The sequence below is a fragment of the Microcebus murinus genome, chromosome 10, assembly GCF_040939455.1.
Source record: "Microcebus murinus isolate Inina chromosome 10, M.murinus_Inina_mat1.0, whole genome shotgun sequence".
Lineage (NCBI taxonomy): Eukaryota > Metazoa > Chordata > Mammalia > Primates > Cheirogaleidae > Microcebus > Microcebus murinus.
This window is the reverse complement of record NC_134113.1, coordinates 63,475,215-63,483,229: the sequence shown is the minus strand read 5'-3', so window position 1 is coordinate 63,483,229 and position 8,015 is coordinate 63,475,215. Positions and strand designations below refer to the sequence as shown.

At 35.7% G+C, this 8,015-nt stretch overlaps 1 pseudogene; it reads right to left on the bottom strand.

Moving 5' to 3' along the window:
* Positions 1–5,058: 5,058 nt before the first annotated feature.
* Positions 5,059–7,151, bottom strand: LOC105878022 (protein FAM161A pseudogene; annotated as a pseudogene).
* Positions 7,152–8,015: the final 864 nt, after the last annotated feature.

Genomic DNA, 8,015 nt, shown 5'->3' with positions numbered 1-8,015 from the left:
TTTTAAATAGTATTGTTTGGGAAAGCCTCAATGATATGGTGAGATTTAAATGAGAAACCATGTAGACAAGAGAGAACATACTGCTCAAAGGACACAGCTGGTGCAAAGATCCAGCAGTGGGAACATGCATGCTTAACTGACAATCACTAAGGTGGATGTGGTGCAGCATGGAAAGGGGAAAGTAGGAAGAGACGCAATCCAAGAAGTGACCAGAAGCCAGATCATGGAGGGTCTTATAGGCAACTGTAAGGATATTGGGATTTACTCCGAATGACCTGAGTAGACATTGGAGGACTTAAAGCAGCCAAATGATGTGATCTGACCTCATTTTAACTAGATCACTCTGACTGCTAGGCAGAGAAATTAGAAGCTATTATCTCCAGGTGCATCATTTTACATTTGTCTCACTGAAATTCTTCTCTCACTTTTCCTTCTAGTATTTATCTGTCTGAGATCTCCTAATGCATTATGTACGTCTAAAGAAGAGCTCTGTCAACTAGGTTTATATCTTACATTGTGTTCCTTCCTCCTGATTCCTCATACAGTGTTAAATAAGATTGGACTCAGCATTTGGAATTTTCCACAGTTAGAAACTTTACACCCAAGTGTGTGATAAATGTCTTAAACATTTATCTTATGATTTTAGGTGATCAATGAGGATACACAATCATATATTCATGTCCATTTCCAATATAATCTACAATATATAAACCAAATATACAAAGGGAAAAAGACAAACTAGAAATATACCTGATGTCCATATGATTATTATTGTATTCTTATTTTCAACTTTCAATATGTTTTACTAATGTAAAGAAACAAAAAAAAATTATTAGCATTTGCAGGAAGTCACCCTCTACACATATACTGTTGTATGTTGAGCTCCCTGAAAGCAGACACCAACATTTTGGAATGAAAGATGCTTATTAGGGATCGATACCTATGAAAGAAAGGGTGGTAGCAAGATTGGGCAGAGGGATAAGTCAAACTGCAATGCAGGTCCCACAACCTCAGTCAACTTGGTGAGAAGTTCTGGAATGAAAATTGCCCATAAGAGTTGTCCTGTTTTAGGCCAGAACAGGCTGGCCTTTACGTCTCCACCTCAATCAGTAACTGACTGAAGGCATGTCCTCAAGTGAGACAGTTCTCCGCAGTTGAGACAGACCCTGAAGCTGGGGCAATCTGCTGACCAAGCTCCCCGGGGCTGAGCCAGTCCTCCCTCGAAGGAGGATCTGAGTGACATGCCTTTGTCACTCAGATTTGCACATATTATATTGGCATTGTCTCCCTAGCCTCTTGCTCAGCCTCCATTCTCTGAGAAAAATAATTAAAACTGAATAAACAGTTTTCCTACAACAAAAGTAAACAGAAAGAAAGAATTATAATCACTTAGGCATCTTTAGGAGGAGGTGGGGGCAGAAAGGAATAGGAATAATTTCACATATTGTAACGACTCATGCAAGAAGGAAACATTGAAGGATCAAGGTACTAGGGACAAGGAACTATTTAGAGGTAGAGAGTCAAGGGTACCAAGAGTCTTGCAGTGTTAGAAATTTAGTGGGGGCAGGGTTACGAAGAGTTACTGTTTTGTTTCTTTTCTTTTCTTTCTTTTTTTTTTTTTACTAATGACTATGTACTTGGATCACCTTAAGGGATGTGATACAAATTTGTAAAGATGGTAATTTCTCTTGGGCTGTGCTTTAGAGAGAACCCCATTCTGGGACTAGAAATCACAAGCTGTGAATATATAAGTATTGCGGAATTGGATAGATGAGACGTAGAGAGATAAATGATGACATAGATAGAAGATAGATAGATAGATAGATAGATAGATAGATAGATAGATAGATAGATAGATATAAACTTTTGTTGAGAAGCAAATTTTCTTTACTTTCTTGTCCTAAGGCAGTTCTTTATATATAATCAAGCAGTCTCTTATGACTTTTTTGTCTATTTAATAAACTTTAGTGTGGGAAATTCTCAAGTTTTCTTTTCTGAGACTCAATAAAACCACTAGTTTGCCATCATTATCTTTCTTAGAAACTTCAAATAAGGTTAAAAATATAAGATTTTTTATATCACCTCCCTCCAAACAAATTTATATTCAATTTTTCTATACTTTCTATACTTTACTAAAATTTATAAACAATTGTGAGCCATTAAAGTGGGATTCACCAGCAAAATTTTCTTTATACTGTTTAACTTTTAAATATGTGTGTGCTGCAATTGCTATGTAGCAATAATAAAATCTGATTGCATCTACAGTTAGGAAATATTGGGCACAAAATTTCTATTTAGAGATGTCAAAAAAAGATTTAACCACTTCGGTATCGCACTCACCAGCTGCGAAACCTTGCCCACAGCCGGCACTCATAGTCCGCACGATAGATAGTTTGTGCTGTGTATCCGTTTTGCTCTTGTGTGATGAGGAAAGCTTTAGAGCACTGAAAGCTTGTTTTACTTTACAGGCAGCTTTACTTGTAATGTAAATCAGAATAGGTAACATATACATATATGTTTTCATTATGTTATTTTTAAATGTTCGCAATTTTATTTTGATAAATAAAAAATTAGAAAAGTCATATCATGGCTGTCGGCTAAAGTTGATGCTATGCTGTGCGCCTTCACATCTTAGCTGTCGACTAAAGTCGACGTGCACGTTCATCTGTGGCTATCGACTATACTTGACACTGGTACCGAAGTGGTTAATGGCAGAAGAGGAACTGTATACTAGATAACCTCTGAGGCTTTTGATAAAGTAATTGATTGACAAATTTCTGTGATTTTTAGTAATAAGGTTATGTATTTTCCGGCTTCATCATTTTAAATTATTTGAGAATAATGATAAGTAAGCCATTAACTCTATAATTTTTTCTTTGGCATCAGTCTAGGTAATATTTCTCAGAATGGTTGCCGACAGCTTAGGCATAAGCCTTGTTGTCCCTAGGAAATATACTCCTCAATCAAAGCTTCCAACTATAGTTCCTATTGACATTTCAGAGTTTGTAAATAATTTATTTACTATATACAATACACATTATATTGTAAATAGTTTAGTGTAATCTATGTTCACTATTGAAAACAATCATGCCTTTGAGACTTTGGATCAGTAGAGTCTTTAGTAATTTTATTATGAAAATTTGGAAACATATTCAGAAATAGAGAAAATGGCACAATGAATTACCCAGTTTCAACAATTAACACCCAATGGCTATTTGTTCTCCCTGTACCTCTGAATTGGCTCACTCACATAGAAGACAAGCTAGTGTTGGGTATTGGCCAAGGTTCTCAATTCTTTCCTCTGTGGGGCTTTTTATTGGTCTGATTGAGTATATTCATGGTACACTGTCTGGCTTCCTCCATAGCAAATGTTGCAAGTCAAAATAGAAAGTGCAATGCTTTTTATGACGTAACCTCAGAATTCACACATCATCACTTTTCTTGTACCATGACCCAATGTGGTAGGGGACTACACAAGACTGTGAATACGGGGAGGAAAAGATCACTGAAGGAAATATTGGTAGCTAGTTACCACAGTGTGTATGAATTTCAGATAATAACTCTCTTTTAAAAATATAATTACATATAAAAATTAACAAAATTTTGATAACATCAGGTGTCTTAGTATAGTTAACCTAGGTCACATTTTCCCAATTGTCCTATTATTCTTTTCCAGTTTATTCAGATCAGAAATAAAATGAAGACCATGCATTGCAATTGGCTGAAATGATTCTTAAGTCTCTTTTTATTTCCCTAATTTTCCTTATAAGTTGTTTATTATAGAAAGTAGGCCATTTTTTCTATAGTTTCCCACATTCTAGACTGTATTGATTTCAACCCCATGCAATTATTTAACATGTCCCTTTGCCCCTGTCTTTCTTCTAATGTGGTAGTTAGAACTAGATTCTCATTCAGATTTAGCTTCAAATTCTTGGCAAAACTACATCATACTTGTGTACACTTTTTCCAATAGCTTTATATCTAATTGTCTCTCTCTTTGATATAATAACAGCCAATAATATTTCAGTGACTAGATGGATTATTTCATAGGATTACAAAATATTGGTATTCTAATTTCTATAATTCCTTCCTCATTTATTAGCTGAAATTCTTCTATAAAGTCAAACCTCACCTCATCAATTATTTATCTTGACATAGAGTTCATTCATTAGAGGCTAAATAAATGCTTGATTCATTTCTTTTATTTACCAGTTTTCAGAGATCTTTCCTTAGCATCCTACATAAGTAGAGATTTTTATAAAATTTTATTATAAACTCCTGGATTTAAGTATATTTTATATGCTTCAATCTGTCTCAGTTATTTTCTTACTGATAATGCTCAAATTATACCATCTTTGGCCAGTGAATGCCATTTTAAGCTGGTCCCTGGGTCTTTTGAAAGTGACTCTGGTAATCTTGGCAGCTACCTTTCTTTCTAATATAACAAAATTTTCTAGGTTTATTTATGTATTAGCTGGTTCAGATATAGAAACAAACATATCTCTAATAATCTCTAGTTTCTTTATGTGAGTACAGTGAAAGAAATACATATTTGCTAAGACAAATTGCCTGATGAATTCATATGGTCACTTGAAATCCAATTTAATATTGCAAAGTTTTTTTTTTAATATTTGAAAATATTCATTGATTCATGCTTTCCAGAGAATTTTTAAAAAATAAATCACCAAAGGCCAATACTTCTCTCTGCTCTGAATACTAAGCCATTTTTCCTACCAAAAATAATGATGCATATTTTTACAACTAATCAGTTTGTGACAGCTGTGATTCTCAAACACTTTTTAAAAATACAAGTAAGATCATAGTTGCAAACAGACCACACGTAGTGATCAAAACAACTGAATAGGCAAAGCCTTACTTTAACTAACCAAATGACCAATAAGTAGGATTCAGCTTTTTGGCTACAAATGACTTTGCTCAGTCAATTGCCCTGCATATTGTGGAGTCTCCCCTAGATTTTCTTAACATCACCAATGTGGCTGCTGACTCCCCGATACAAACACAGCAAGGGCATAGAGAGTAGACCTTGCTGATTCACTTTTATTCTTCAACAGATTTCTCTTCTCTACTTGCTTCATCTTTTTCCTTGCAAGAATCCTGGCTGTTGGTATCAATAAAATAATATTCTTCCTCATTCTCTCTTTCTTCTAATTTCTCTTCTTCATTAAAACTTTCTTTGTCTTCAGTGAAACTTTTCATCTCTTGATTGCTGAGGTACTCAAATACTTCTCTACTTTGGTCTTTCTTTGAAACAAACTCATCAGATATTCCTAGTGCTTATAGGGTGTTAGGATAATGCTTTTCTGGTGCTGTGCTTGCATTTTTCTGAACGACCCTCCTTCAAATAGTAGTGGCCTGTTTTTTTAATTTTTCTTCTCTTTCTTCTAGTCCTTGTCGATATTCTCTCTTCCTTTTCTTTTCACTCTTTCTTATGGCTTGCTCTTGTCCTCTGGAAGATACCATGGGCACTGGAGGGTTGCAGCTGCAAAGCAAAGGCTTTGCACTTGCACTTCTTGCTGGTCACTTATTCCTTAGAGACAAATAAGGCCAACATGTTTCTTTTTCTTCATCTGCTTCAATGTCTGCCAAAATTTTTTCTCTTTTAGTAGATGCACGTGAAGATGCATGAAGATTGAATGGTTTAAAGACTGTTAAGAATGTTGGACACTTGTGTTTCAGGAGGTCTTTCTGATATCTGTCAGGAAAGTCTTCAATATCAGAAGTCTGGCACTTAACCTTGTGTTTACACTTCAATTTTACAGCCTCTTCCAGACACTTGGGGTTCCTGAGAAGGCAAGCTGGCCTAGAAGGCAGAGGGGACGAATTCTGTGAAAGCTCTTGGGCTCTCAGCTGTGTCCTAATGTTTCCACAGAGCTCTTCTTCTTTTAACCTGTGATTGGTAGTTGAACCATGAATAGATTGAGGTGAGGGTCTGGCTACAAATCAATTTCTTTTCTTTTTAGACTTACAAAAGTCTCTCAGCTGCTTTTCCTGGGCTGCTTGCTTCTGTTCCTCCCTTGCAATAAACTTAAATAGCTTTTGTGAGGCTAAAAGAGCTGCTTTGCTTTTCTCTTTCTGAGACCTCCTCCACTGCTCTTCCCTTTGTTTGACTAAATCATGATAGAGGGAGAGAGAGACAGATGCAGATGCAGACAGACAGATGTAAATTTCTTCTTACACTTCGAATCTTCCTCTCGCTTTTTGAGCAGTTTATGTACCATTTCAATGTCTGGTTTAGATTTCTTAGCCTCTTCCTTTTTTTTTTTTTTTTCTGTTCTCTAATCATCATTTGAAAAGGCTCTGGTACTGGAATGTGGGCACCCATTCTTTTGGTTTCTTCCTTGTTTTTTCAACTGCTTGGAAGTCAGTATTTTTACACTGAATATATCTTCGACACAAAAGTTTGTCCACATGTCCACAAAATATTTACATGGTCCCAAATATGTATTACTTCTGTATCCTTCACCTATTCCAACCTTTCCCTTATAGAAAATTATTTTTTAAGCTTTGGGTTTATCCTGCTATTATTCAAAAAACATGAGTATATATTTGCATATGCATGTGATGCATGTTGATGAGCTCCTTAGCATAGGCCATCGCTCTCTTTTTCCCAGGATACTCTTCTTCTAGGATGGACAATTCCTCTTCAGAGGAAGACCAGCCTACATCAGGCTCAGAAAGCCAGTTCCTTAACAGGTCGGGGCAATAGCACTTCTTTTCTGATACAGATCCACAAGAGTCACTAAGAGCATCTTCCTTGACCGTCACTGGCTGACCTCCCTTTATATTTAATTCATCCTGGTCCATTTTCTCTAATTTTGCCACAGTTTCTAAGTGGGCAGCCTTCAGTTCTAGTGTCCTTAAGTACTCAAAGTCCCCGCAGGCTGCAGCCTATTCTCCTCCTCATCCTCCTCCAAGATCGCCCCCGCCGTCGCAGGGCCTGTAAGGGATCTTCGCTTTTTCTCGTACTGGGCAACCCGCGCCCCGGTGTTGGGATTGACTGGGGTTTGGACACTGGAAGCCGCCAGGTCCCCACTCGGTGCTAACCGGTCATTACCCCGCCTCGGAAGCCTGAGTGTCCACACTGGTCCAGCTGCCCGGCCTCCGGCCACCGGGCGGCTCCTTGCTTCCATTGTGAAGTTTTTACTTAGCTTTAACTTCATATTAAATTTATTTATTTATTTTTGGACTGAAAGATATTGGTTCTAACTGTATTAAGTACATGTTAACTACAATATATTAGCGTATTTCCTTATTTGATTTATCATATATGTTACATAGACACATATATATGGTTTCAAAAACTAATGCTAATAGTATTACTAAAAATAGGATCATGAAAAGCAATGTTGTTTTGTAGTTACTTTTAGCCTTAAGATCTATCTGCTTTTATATATAATGACTTACTATATTTAAAGTCACTTGAAATAAATCCATTGCATGCAGTCATATTCATTTATTTCATTTTTCTTTTGACCTTTATGTATTATTTTTATAAATTTAGTTTTGTTTTATAATTACAAAATATTTACATGGTCCCAAATATGTATTACTTCTGTATCCTTCACCTATTCCAACCTTTCCCTTATAGAAAATTATTTTTTAAGCTTTCGGTTTATCCTGCTATTATTCAAAAAACATATATAGTTTTATATAGAGTTTTATATAGTTTTATATACTCTATATAGTTTTATAGAGAGTATATATTTGGATATGCTTGTGATGCATGTATTATAGAACAGATAAATTACATTCATAGCCCTCCCCTTTTTTATAGATAAATCATAGAATGTTATACAGAAACAAAAACTTTATCTGCCTTGAGTTTTTGTGGTTTTTTTTTTTCCCCCTTTATTTTGGAGATCCGCTCGTATTAGTGTACAGAGATTTTCTTTACTCCTTTTTACATTTTTGTTATTCCATTATGTAGATGAACCAAAATTTGGTCACCTATTCAATTAATGGACATTTGGCTTGTTTTCCAGTTTTTGTGTAGC